Source organism: Balaenoptera borealis, assembly GCF_965194805.1.
Source record: "Balaenoptera borealis genome assembly, chromosome: 14".
Taxonomy (NCBI): domain Eukaryota; kingdom Metazoa; phylum Chordata; class Mammalia; order Artiodactyla; family Balaenopteridae; genus Balaenoptera; species Balaenoptera borealis.
The window spans coordinates 25,572,996-25,587,246 of NC_138875.1; positions in this window are offsets into that span (position 1 = coordinate 25,572,996).

The following is a 14,251-nucleotide window of genomic DNA, read 5'->3' on the forward strand; positions in this document are numbered from 1 at the left end:
GAGCAAAGGTCTCCACTTGGAGTCCCGCAGAGGTCCCTGCCCTGTTCTGGCACACCTCTCCGCAGACCCCATCCTCCTGTCCTGGCAGCCTCCCCAGCCCTTCCTGCCTGAGGCTCCTCGGAGCACTTCCAGAAACAGGCACGACTGGGTTTCCCCTTTGTGTGCCGTTTCCCTTCTGAGAGCTGGGTGGAGTGAGGGCTTCTGAAGGGAAAGTGAGAGGAGGACAGGGAGGCCTCCTCGGCCAGTTCCCCTCATCTGAAGTCTGTCACTCAGGAGCAGGGAGTCAGAAGTTCCTGCAGGAGGGAAATGCAACCTGCATGCAGAGGGTCAGAGGCCCCTAGAGACCAGGGACAGATTCTGGAATCAAGGATGTGTGTATCCAGTCGCCCTACCTCCCGACCCCCCGAGTGCTCCCCCTCCCCTTCTCCTAGTGCCTCTTCCCCCCACCACTGCCCTTCAGGGTGTGGGCGCCCTCTCTCCCCTCTGCCCTCCCCTCTGTCCGAACCCCATAGGAGCCACCAGCGGCGAACACGACTCACAGGCTCCCTCTTCCGGCCTCTGCAGCCCTTGCTCCTTGCTCGAGGTGGAAAGAAAGTCCCCAGCAAAGCGATGTCAGGCCCCAGGCAGCAAACGAGGGTGGCTGATTTGGACAGAGGGCCTTGAAATCAGACCGGTGGGCAGGTACCATCCTGCCCCAACCTCCCAGCCCGCCCTCCTCTCCCCTCCCTGCTTCGGGCACCAGAGGGGAAGGGGATGTGGGAAACAAGCAAACAGCTTCTTTCCTCCTTTCAGGTTTGAAGAACTGAGGATTGAGTCAAACGCACATTTCCAGCTATTGATGGGGAGAGAATTCCCTGGGGAGGCCCTGCTCATTTTCCCCTCCTCCTTACACCCTGGGCAGGGGCGGCTGTGACCTTAAGGGGCAGCCCCACAAGGCCTAACCAAAAAACATGGGCCCAGAAATAGCCTAATGAGGACAAGACATCTCAAATCTGGACAGTTCCGGAAAACCTCAAAACTGATCAGTTTATCTGCACCAGACATGCGCACACACACACACACACACACACAGTCATCAGACTAATGATACACAGGCTGATGTCATCCCTCCTTGTAATAATAGGAGACCGAGCAGTGCACCAATAAGACCCAGCAAAGCCATTTTTCCCACAAGTCTCGCCACTGGAATATTTATAACACACACTCTCATTTCCATCCTTGTGATTCCTCTATTTAACCATGAACTGTGACCCTGACAACTAGAACAAAAGAATAAACAAATAGGTTTCTGGAATAAGGAAGGAAGACAGGGTGAATCAGATCCTCTTTCCCATGTTCCTCTAAAAATGAATAAATTAAACACAAAGCCGCAGAGTAACAAAAGTCTTTATGCCCCTGGGAGACTCTTACCTTGATTGGTCAGCTGGCACTTAGCCTATGAGGCACGTGTCATTATCCCTATTTGTACCAATCGGGTTCTTAGTCAAACACCAGACCCCATCTCAGGTAGCTTAAGTAGAAAAAGCAATTACTAAAGGAAATTAAGTCCCTAATAGAACCTCCACAAAGTCCAAAGAGTCAGGCTTGAAGGGCCACCAAGTTCAGTTGTGCAGGTTGCATACCACACAACATGGCTTTTGAAGGGGCGCCATTCACACCCTAGACAGGTTTGTATATTTGTTATACCATGTACTAGATTTCTATATCATAGCAATTTCCCAGCAGATGGCCGTAGAATGTCTAGAAGGGGTGCCCTTGGCTAATTTGCACAAAGTCCATGGCCCGGAAGCCAGGAACCCAGAAGCACCCCAAACCACGCCGTGGCCAGTTGCTCCAGCAGAGATCTCATTGCTGCTGCTGCTGCTGAATGTGATGACGATGACAGGCCCAGACCTCACAGCTCACCCCACTAACACTGGGCCCTGGACCCTGGGACTCTGCCCCGTGGCCCACTCTCTACCACCATGCTCCCCAGAAAACGGCTTCTACACATTTGCACTTGCTCCCATTGCTCTAGTCCTGGCGTGTCTGATTGGAAGAGCTCAGGCCCCATGCCTCAGCCCAGCTGCAGGCCGACTGGGGAAGTAAGCTTCTGGCTTCTACCTTGAGAAGGAAGGATTCAGGATGCAAATTCTCCAAGCAGAGGAAGAGTTCCAGTAATGTTGGGTGGCCTCGGAACATGTCACATATCCATGCAGTATCTGGCAGAGGAAGGGCCCAAAGCTCAGCGGCAAAACCGCGAGGACAAGGCTACAGGATGAGCTCTAGCAGAGTCGGGGCTGGAAGCCTGGTCTGCTGACTGCTGGCCACTGCCCTGCGCTGTCCCTTAGAAGCTGAGGCCCAGAATGAGGCAAAGGCCACTGCGAGCAGAAGTCTGTTTAGACTGAGCTCCTACTGGCAGCTCCCTCCAGGCACCACCGCCCTCTACAGCTCTGGTGATCATCACCCACAGTTCCACCCTCCCCAAGCCTGTGAAACATTCAGAGCTGCCTTTCCAGCCAGTAAGCTTCGTCAGCACGGCGCGTTTGTCCCCCCTCTCACTCGCAGTGGGTACAACCATCTCTGCTTTCTTGTTACATCCGGGGGCCCAGGACTTTAACCCACACTTCTCTGCTAATTTACCGAGAAGTCTGCTCCATGCTGAGCCTCCCTCCTCAAAATGGTTTTCCTAATTTAATCTGCACAGCAGAGCCTGAATGTGTGTTTTAATGAAAATGGTCTTCTGTTTTGCCATTTCAACATCACTCCTATAGGAGCTGCACTCTGAAATGCAAAAGTGCATTTTCATTTTCTGATGACTGGGATGTCCTACAGAGGTGGGCCTTTGTGGGGGAGGGTGGTATAGCAGTTGGGGGAAGAGAGGGTGGCACAGCAAGAAAGAACATAGCAAAATGTACCAGTATGGACACCCCCGGGGATACAGGGGCTCACTACCTTACTTCTTCCTCCAGAGGGAGCTCCTGGAGAGCATTCAGAAGGATTCAGATGGCTCCCTTCTGGTCTGCACTTAGGCCGGGCCCTCTGCCCGGTACGGGGGCAGGGGGCCTGTTACTGAGCACCCTTGTTCAGCCTCATGTTTTGGTTCACAGAAAGGAGGAGATAACATCTACTTGGGGGAATCCGATGGGGCCGGAGGGGCCATGGGAAACACCAGCTCCACTTGCCACTTAATAGATGCTCAATCAATGTTGATTTTCTTTCTTCTGTGATCCATCAATAGCATTTTAAATAATTGTGCTTAGTTACGTTTCCTTACCTTTTTCCTTTTGCTTATTCTTCCAACGGAAAAGGAAGGAAGGAGGGAGGAAAGGGGGGGGGCAGAGGGAGGGAAGGAGGAAAGGAGGAGCAGAGCTGCACACATTGCTTATCCCAGTGATTATCTGAGTTGCTGTTTTGGATAATCTGATAATGATGAATCAATTGCCAGTGATTTGTGTGGGAATGCTGGGAGAAGGAAGTGACAAGGACATCCTCTTTTTCAAGCAGAATGATTGAGCTGGTAGTTTCTCAGGGTTTGCCTAGCACATAACGCTGTTTGAAGACACCCAGGGAGAACCACTCAACTGCAGAAGCGTGATTACATGTGGCTGGGCCTCCTTCCAGATGCTGCCCAATTACAGCCCAACCTCCCTCAGCTCCCGGGGCACAAGCAGGGACCACTCTGGGGCTGACAGCGACTGGCACACTACATTGCGGGGCCGACGGGAGCTGGTGTATTGAACTAAGAGTATGCAGATTGTGACCTGCAGAATGAGGAGGCAAAGGCCACCCACACGGGGGCAGCAGAGAGCTCCCTGGGATCATTTTTGATTGGAGGTGCAGTTTTAAAACACCCACACAAAGAAAGTAAAAGGTCACAAGATTTATTACTTACAAAACCCGGAAATGGGGCGGGGCAGGGGTGGGGATGAACTGGGGGAAGGGCAGTCCTCCATCCCAGGTCCTGAGCAAGCAGGAGATGGAGAGCAGGGAGCAAGCACCTAGAGCTTGTAAGGTGGTTAGGGTGGAAGTCACTAACTTTTCACAACCTTAACTCTAACCCCAGGAAAAGCAAAGCAGGAACTTGGAGTGGGGATCTTAAACTGAGGTCCTTATCTAAATGTCCAGACTCTGGATGCAGCAAGTTGTCATGCTGTAAAATGCCTAGGCGGCAACTCAGAAGAGCTGTGTTCTCATCTCACACACACACACACACACACACACACACACACACACACACACATACACACACACTGGTGTGGGGTAGGGAGGTGAGCAGAGGCCACTGTGCCAGGGCCACGTGCCAGGAAAGGAGTCGTGATTTCAGAATCAGATGCTGAAGAGTTAGGTTTGGAAAGGTAGGAAAGGTCATCAGTCCTACCCTTCGGCCTAGAAGCCAGGCGGCTGCCCTGGCCCCATGTTTTAAAGGGCTCTCCCTAGGGGACAGAATCTAAGGAGCTGCTGCGGATGTGCTCTCCAGGAGCCTGTGCCCCTTCTAGATAGCTCATGCACAGGGGACAAAGGACCCCTCAATTCCCTGTCCTAACAGCCTCAGGCCTGCTCCCAGCTCCTGTGTGGACCTCTCCCCAGGTCTTCTTTTCTGGGGACAGGTGGCTGGTCCCCTGAGGACAGCAGGGGTGGCTGTGTGTTGGGGAGGATGGACAGAGCTTAAACGTGAGGACTGGGGGTTCACATGCAAGACCTTTCAGGGTGCAGGATGGAGTCAGAGGTGGGAAGAGAGGCCTGACTCTGCCCCACCAGAAGCCCGAGGAATCTGAGGCTCTAACTGGAACCTGGATTCCCAGGTCTTTATGAAGTTATGCTTGTCAGGGTAGAAGGATGCAACGTAGTTTATTTAACAATTTGTTAGCTTGACTTCTATGTTTAAATATTTAGACACATGACATGTGGCCCTCTATTTGTACTCTCACCCAGGCCCTGTGAGTGTTAGGGAAAGAAGGAGGTTGGGGCCCCAGCCGTGGTGGTCCCTTAAGTTCTGAAAAGGAAGGACGTGGGGTGTGAAGTCTGGCAGGAGGCAGGGGCCCTGCACTGCTTGTGCATTTTGACTTCACATGAAGTTGCCTGCACTTTATTGAAGGAGCTGGAGATGGTGGGGTGCCAGCAAGGTGGGCTTCATTTCCCCACCACTTCCTTCACCCCAGCTCTGCTGAATCTCCCTTCTCTGACTCCACATTTCCAGAAGGTCCCATATGTTTTCTGGTCACAATCAGGTATAAGAAAAGTCTTACTTTCAGTTAACTAAACAGTCCAGCCCAACCCAACATCAAACTTCCATGTCTCTCCCATCACTGCATCCCCCTCCTACGCTCCTTTACACAGCTCAGGCCTGAAGCAGGCTCAGGCTCCTGCAGTGGGGACTGGACAGGGACCCTCTTGGTCCATTTGGGTGGCTGTAACAAAATACCACAGACTGGGGGTGCTCAGAGACAAGAGAAATGTGTTTCCCACAGTTCTGGAGGCTGGAAGTCTGAGATCAGGATGCCAGGATGGTTGGGTTCTGGTGAAGGCTCTCTTCTGGGTTGCAGATGGCTGTCTTCTTGCTGTGTCCTCGTGTGCCAGCGAGCAGAGAGGGGAAGCAAGCTCACTCATGACTCTTCTAAGGCCACTAATCCCACTCACAGGGGTTCTACCCTCATGACCTCATCTAATACTAATATTCTAGGGCCTCCCAAAGGCCCCACCTCCTAATACTATCACATGTGACTAGGGTTTCAACCTGTGAGCTGGGGTGAGGGGAACATATGCATTTAGTCCCTAACAGCCTCATTCCGCTCTTTGCACTATGTCCTCTCATGCCCACTGGCTACTGTCTCTGGTTCCTCTGGGAGGCAGCAGAGGGGAGGGATGCAGGAGAAGGGCAAGGTCGCACTGCAGGTGAACAGTGGCCTCGGAGGAGGGATTTGTTCTCTCCCCAGCTGGGCCTTCCAACTCTACATTGTCCAATGATGAAGAGGCCCCTCTGGCTGATTTCCTACAACACCTATGGTACCCCACAAACCAGCTGAGTCCAGATGGAAATTCTAGAGGAGAGGATGGCTTCCACCCCTCTCACACACCACTTGGAGCTGCACTAAATATTCTTCTGCCTGAAGGTGGGTCTCTTTAATTGTATGAGCAGTCCTGGGTCCCAGCATTGGTCACTCCATGAATGGGGCAGACAACAGAAGGCTTCTACTAGTTTCTTCAGGCTCTACTTGTTGACCAGCTGGACATTGAGACGTTTTGACCTTTAAAGTTCCCTTCCCTGAAGGCCCTGGTGAAATTTAATTATAGCCTCCCACTTTATTTTGGTTGAACATCATGCCTCTCTAATTTTTATAGTGAGATACATAACAGAGCGCCAACTCTGTTGGCAGGGACTTGTGTAGGCTATTCATTCTCCTTCCAATGCATTGGTCAGGGTGCTGGCAAACAAGCCAGGGGAGACCAGCAGTGAAGCAGAAGCGGGATTTGTTTAAAGGATATTGTAGCTCAGAGGAATGACAGGAAGTTGGAGGGCCAGCCTCAGAAAATGGGAAAGATCCAAAAGAGGCAGGACATCAGCAGCACCACCACCACTAGCCCGAGAAGCTGCCACTCCATGAATATTGCCCCATCTGGGCATCACTCTCCCCAGATGCAAAGTCCCAGGCAGGAGCATCTTGTAGCCAAGCTGCAGCACAGGGCCCACAAACTTGTCTGCCAAGAGACAGGAAAAGGGGTGTTCCTGGTCCTCTTAGCTTCTGCTCATTTTGCTAATCACTTGTGGAGGTGTCTCCCCCACAGGAAGAGTGACTGAATGCAGGATCCCCAAGTGTCAGAGGTCCTCTGCGAGTCCCCTGTGTTTGGCCTGAGGGCAACAGTCGTACTCCACTACCCTCATCCATTCACATGAGAAAGAAACATCATTGTGGCTTCTGATTTCAATAGCAGGTCCAACCACTGGTTTAGAGTTTTGTGTTTCAAAGTCACTTATTTATGATTTGGGGATTTTTGCAAGTTTCCTTAATCATTTATTATTTCCAATCCTATTTTACCACTGCTAAGGATAGCCTGATGGGGTTACCAGAAATTAGGAGACTGATTTCCAGGCCTTCTTCTGCCAACTGATTCTTGTGCAACCTTGAGAAAGTTACCTCAACTCTCTAAATCTGTATTTTATGAAAATGAGAGAGTAGATGAAATGATCCCCGAGATTTCTTTCCACTCTCACTGCAAGATTCCATGCTTCTGTTCCAAGGAGCATTTGGAAAGGGCCTCATTTCCCAATCAAAGGGCATTCCCATCTCTTTCCAGGATTGAAGTTGACCAATATGCAGGGTGTGCATAATCCAAGGATGTATGAAATAAATATTATTGAGAATGGCTCCACTCTGAGATCAAAATAACCCACTTGGGATGCCATTCAAGTCAAATTACCAAACAATTACAGAATTGTTTCCATTCTTGTCTCTCCTGTATGGGAAAATTTGCTAACTAGTCTTTTCTCAGACATACATGCATGCACGGAGACATGCAGGCACATGCACACATGTACACACATGCCTGTGTTATCATCACTGTGGCTTAGAGCTGCATATGTGGTTATCTCTGTAAAAAGCTTTCTTTTCCCTGAGTGTTGCCTTAATAGAAGACACAGAACAAGTTCTTGGGCTTTCTTTCCGGTCACACTCCATTTTTCACTTTTATTCTCTATGTTGGCTAGATTGTCTGTCTGTAGACGTGCCAGTTGACATCTGTATACAGAATAGGATCTGGCCAGGAATGTCCAGACCCCAGACAATTGGTTTTCTCTAGGGAGACCATCCTCTATCTCTACCCCCAGACTCCATGCTGTGGAGAGGTGGGAAAGGGGAACTCGGGGCAGGATGGAGTATGATGAAAAGTGCCTTTGAAGTGACATGTGAGGGAGCCTGAGTAGACATATGTATCTACTTCCAAGTTTCGTCTAAAGGTAAATTAAATTTCCATAACCAGAGTCAATGCTGTATCTTGATTTATGAAGGGAGGCCAACTTTCCAGAAGCCCTGAAGGTGCTGTGGAGACAGTGCTGCTGAGAAGGCAATGAGGGGGCAAGGGAGGCAGGAATGTGTCTCCTCTCAGGTCCATAAACAGAATTCTTAGCAATGAAAAGTATGCTCACAAACCACACATATGATTCTCTATAAAATACACAGGTCTTTATCACATTAGTGATCAGAAAGTCTGTGTTACGAGTATTTAAAAAATCAATCCCTGGACTTCCCTGGTGGTGCAGTGGTTAAGAATCTGCCTGCCAATGCAGGGGACACGGGCTCGAGCCCTGGTCCAGGAAGATCCCACACGCCATGGAGCAACTAAGCCCGTGCGCCACAACTACTGAGCCTGCGCTCTAGAGTCCACAAGCCACAACTACTGAGCCCACGTGCCACAACTACTGAAGCCCGTGCGCCTAGAGCTCCTGCTCTGCAACAAGAGAAGCCACTGCAATGAGAAGCCCGGGCACCACAATGAAGAGTAACCCCTGTTCACCACAACTAGAGAAAGCCCGCATGCAGCAACAAAGACCCAACACAGCCAAAAATAAATAAATAAATTGGAAAAAAAAGATCAATCTCCAGCCATGGTTTTCTGAGGTTCTCTGTGACGCTCTCAGACCAGCCCTCATAGCAGCTGGAAGGTGAAGATACTGCACCCCCAGGTGCAGTCCCGTGCCCTTCCAGACTACCTGGAGTTAGTCCAGAAGAGAAGGATCAAGCAGAAAGTGTGGATGTGGTGGCAGGGGGAAGGGACAGAGAGATAAGGAATAGCAATACAATCCAGTCACTCCCAAGTGAAGGGAAACAGAAACAACCAGTCAGCTTGCTGAGTTGGTATGTACATTTCAACAGCTCAGAAAAGAAAAATGCATGACTTACTTACTTTCTAGCAAGAATTCAGCAGGGATCTTTCCTTATGCAGAATTTCATGGAAGTTTTGCCTTTGTATGTCCCCAGCTTTTGACCTATTTGGGATCACTTGTATACAATGGGGCTAAAGATTACACTTTCACTAATGGCCAACTGGGATATCTTAGACCATCATTTCCAACTGAGATCATTTAGAAGACCTGGAAAAATATTTTTTAAAAAAGCAAAACTGCTTGAAGGTATCAGAAAGCAACAGAGGCAGCAAGAATTTGGGGGAGTTTAGAAGCCACTTAAGAGGAAGGGTCTTGGTAGAAGCCCCAGACTTTGGTTGAAATCTCAAAGGGCTACACATTAGGGGTTGAGTAAATGAAAAATAGACCAGCATTCACAATGACTAAAGTCATACTGAATCCCTGAATGGATTAGCATGAATCGCTCTTAGCCTAATGTCTAAAAGAAGTAAAAGCAAATTCTCTCCAAAGGAAAACATTGTTCAGAATCTCAAATTAACTTCTGCTATTTTTCATATAAGATGTTGAACAGGAAAAACAAGACTCGCAAGAAGACAAAATCTGACAAAGAGAGAGAGAGAGAGAAACAGACAATAAAAATAAACTCACAAAATATCCAGATTTGGTAATGACTAGAAAAAGACTATAAAATAAACATAGTCAATATGCCCATGGAATTAAATACCAAGATAGATAATTTTGGTAAAAACCAGAAAAAAAGACTCAGTTGTTAAATCTGTAACTGAAACTATAATATATGAAATTAAGAATGTGTGTGATGGAAAGGTTTAATGGCATATTACATTTGGTTGAAAAGAAGATTAGTGAACTGGAAGATAGAAGAAAATGTCCAGTTGAAGGCCAGAATCAAAAGGATAGAAAATATAGAAAAGAGCAGAAGAGACAAATGGGATGTATAAAAAAATCCAACTTATATCTAACATCTCAGCATGTGAGGAGAAAGAGAATAGGTCAGAATAAATTTTAAGAGATTATTATTGAGAATTGTCCAAAACTGATTAAAGAAGTTAAGCTACAGATTCAAGGAGCTCGGGGTAACCCAAGAAGGGTAAGAAGGGTAAGTACACACACATATACACCTAGGCACAGCAGTTACCTATCTTAGATAAATCTTAAAAACATCTAGAGGGGGCGGAAAAAAAGACATACCTTTAAAGAAGTAACAGTAAGACAGACAGTTGACTTCTTAACAGAAACAAAGTAGCCAGAAGTCAGCAGACTAGTATCTTAACATAACAACCAACTTTGAATTCTATACTCAATAAGATATCCTCTAAAAAGGAAGCTGAGATAAATTCATTTTCAGACCCTAAAATGAGAGAAAATTTTTCATCTGCAGAACCACACTAAGGGGAATCAAAGGGAATTATTCAAGGAGAAGAAAATGATCCCAGATGGAATCACAGAAATGCAGGAAAAAATAGGAGGACCAGAATGGTTAAATTTGTAGGTAAACCTAAATATAAAATAAAACATACAACAATATGCAAAAAACAAGAGGGAAATAATTGGAATTAAGGTGTTCTAAGATCATTGCATTTCTTGGGGATAGAAAAAAAATGCCAATTTATATTAGACTTGTGGATGCATATATTTATCTCTAAGGAAACCAATAAGAATCATAAAATATTACACAACAACAAGCTACTAGGGGAGAAAATAGAATAACAAAAAATAACTAATTAGAAAACAGCAATAGACTTACAGTAGAAATGGAGAGCTTTAAAATAAGGTCAGTTATAGAAAAATTTTAAAGTTAAGATTTTTGCACATTTGAATCTTGACTGTCTTCTTCCATACCAGTAAACATGGGATTGCATTAAAGTGTGATAAGTACAGTGTGGGCAAATTTAGGAAGACTTGCTCTAGCAACTATCAAGATTTACAAAGCTTCAGTAATTGTCAGTGGTGCAAAATTGGTGCAAAAATTGACAAATAGACCAATGAGACAGAATAGAGATTCCAGAAACAGCCATATATGCATACGTGATTGATAACAAAGGTGCACTGCAGAGGAGTGAGCAAAGTATAGTCTTTTTAACACACAGAGTTGGTTGATTTGGATATTCATAAAAAATAAAAAAGAAACTTGACCCAACCTAAAAAAGAAAAAACTCAATTCCAGGTGAATTGTAGATCTACATGTAAAAGATAAAGCAAAGTTTCTATAAGATAAACATAGGAGAATACCATTATGACCTTGAAGTAGAGAAAGATTTTTTTAAACATTCCACTAAATGCACTAACCATATAGGAAAAGATAGATTAATTGGACTATATTAAAATGAGGAACTCCTATTATCCAAAGACATCATTAAGAGACTGAAGAGAAGCCATAGAGTAGAAGCTATTTGCTACACATATAAGAGACAAGGGGCTTATATCCAGAATATAAAAAGCTCAGAAAAATAAACTTAAACAGGCACCTCACAAGAGACAATATCACAATGGCCCAAAACATAGGAAAAGGTGCTCAACCTCTTTAGCCATCAGAGTAACACAAATTAAAACCACAATGAAATACCACTATATAAATACCAGAATAGCTAAACTTTTTTAAACTGACAATCCTAAGTGCTGATGAGGGTGTGAAGCGACTGCACTCATACAATGCCGGTGCGAATGTAAACTGGTACAATCACTTTAGAAAACTGGTAATAACAACTGAAATCAAAAGCATGCAAACCTCGTGACCCAGCATTTCCACTCCTAGCTGTATGCCCAACAGAACGCACCCACGTGTTCACGAAACGCACGGACATAGACAGCATTGTTCATAGCTGACGGAAACTGGAAACAACCCAATGGCAGAATGGATAGATAGATTGTGATAAATACAGCAGAGGTAGACAGAAGGAGGAGGAGAAGAAGGGGAAAGAGAAGGAGAAGAGGAAGGGAAGAAGAAGAAGAACACAACAAAGGTAAACTCTGGCCTAGAAAATACAATATTTCTGGAGGCATAAAAAAAACAAGTGAGACTCAAAAACAATTAAAAACAAGCAAACAGAAGCACTTCAGTAGACCCCGAGGTCAGTGGTGTGGGAAACAGGAGTTGTCAGTATCCAGAGGAGGGAAGGCTCCTGTGGATAGGCTGTCAGAGATGAGCTCTGGCAGGAAGGGGCTCTGGAGGGCACAGAGGCAGAAGGATGTCAGAAGGCAATTCCAACTCCAGCGTGATAGAAGCCTCCCTTCCTCTCCACGCCCACTGCTGCTGCTTCCACTGAGGCCCTCTGTTTGCTCACCTGGATCACAAAACGACCGCCCTCTAGTCTCCCTGCCTCCTACCCATTGTGCATCTCTAAACCCTGACTTCAGGGGAAACCCAAGGGATCTTTCTGAACTGCACACGGATGCCGTCCCCTTCCCTGCTTCCTCCCTGCCTAGAGGAAGCAAGTCAGCCGTGGGGTCTAGGGACTTTGTGCTGAGGTGTCTGCTCTCCTCTGGCAGCTCCTGCCCAGCCTTTCTCAGGGCCTCTGCCTCCCCTTCCGCCCACCGGGCTGTGATGCCCTTCTTTCCCCTGCTCCATCCGGCAACATCCCTTCACCATGAGGACTCAGTCCAGCACCACCTCCTTCATAAGCCATTCCCGACCTCCAGGGAACAAGGATCACCCCCTCCTCAGCTCCCCTTGGGGTACCCTGTCCACACTTATTTTACCTGGTCCCATACCTTCCCCGCCAGACCTAGGCTCCTTGAGAAGCTTCCAACTTCTTCTCAGATTGACGCAGGGCCTGGCCCCAAGGAAGGGCTCTGTACACACTGAATTAGTAAAGAATGCTATCTTGTACTTACAAAGCACTTCTTCGTTTGCAAGTTACTTTTACGTGTGATTTCATTTGATGCTCCCAATAAACCCACAAAGTTATCTCCACTCAGGTGAGGAAGCTGAGGTAGAAGGAGGCTGAGGACGTGGTCCCGGCCGGCTGGGGAGGGGGCTAAGAGAACTCCTGCCTGCTCGGGCCTTGTCCAGGATGCTGCCCTGAGGACAATGTCTTCTTCCTTCCAGGAAGCCCCTTTCCAAGCCTCTAGGGACCAGAACTTAGCTTCCCAAATGGTGTGGTCAGCCCTCCAGAAATCGTTCTGGAACGTTTCCCTTGGCCTCTCTACCATGCCCAGTGTCTTCTCCCTCTGACGACCGCTCCTCTCACCTCCCTGAGAGACCACACAGCGGGTGGACCCAGGCCCAGGCCATGGGCACTGACACCAAGCCAGCAGGAAGGCTCCCCTCTGCCCTGCTCTCGGGCTGTCTGCCCGGTTTCTCTCGAGTCCTGCCTGATTTCCGTCACAACCTGGCCCAGGGTGCTAACTGTGGTGAAAGGGACATTTCAGCTGGAAAGCAGGCCACACAGCCACAGGTCAGCGATCTGTCAGTTTCCTCTCCTCTCCTCCCTAACGCTCCTTGGTACTTCCCTCCCCCTGCCCTCTGATCTTCTCCCACCTTCTTGGAGGGACAGTGGGGTGGTCATGGCTGCAAGCTCATTTCTCTGTCCCCAGCCCACCTCCCCTCATCATCTGCCCCTTCCCTACCCTCCACCCAACACACATGCATTCCGGTGACCTTAATGGTAAATTTTATTGTCAAGCCACACTGGCTTCCTACTGGGTAGAGGTTGATCTTGTCTCCAGCATCCCCAGAACCCGGGACCCTGTAGCCAGTACAGCCTTAGCTTAGATGACCAAGGCCCCTGCCCTGAACCCCATGTTTCAGAGGGTCCCACTCTGGCCTATCTCCTGCTGCATCTCTCTCCATGAGTCGGGAGTCCATTGGGCAGGATCAGCATAAGGTCCATTGGTCAGTACACCCAATTAAATTTGAATTTCAGGTAAACAATAATTTTTCAGTTTAAGTGTGTGTTGGGGACATACTATAGTAAAAATATTATCGTTGTTTTTCTGAAATTCAAATTTAACTAGGTATCCTATATTTTAATTTGATGAATCTGGTAACCCTACCACATGGTCAAGGGGATGAGCCCTCCTGGAGCATGCTCTGGGTACCTGGGGCCCTGAATAAAGGGCGCAGAACCCACTCCTAGGGCCTCTGCAGGTTCCCCTTCCTGTCTGGTCCCCCAGCCTGTGTACTCCTAGGCCTGAGCAGTGGCCTGGAGGCAGCTGGCTCTATGCTAGGGATGGAGCTGGGACCACAGGCTGGGTGTCCACACAAGGAAGTCCCTCACGGGTAGGTGGGGAAGGAAGGGGCAGACCACAGGCCAGGGGCCTCCATTTGTACTTCTGTGCCAGCCCACCAATGCTACGGGTAAGCCTGCCAGCCACCCAACAAAGCTGTGCTGTCTGCACCTGAATTCTTCTCCATTTCCTGCTACAGAAACATCCAGGTAGGACAGCGGGGTC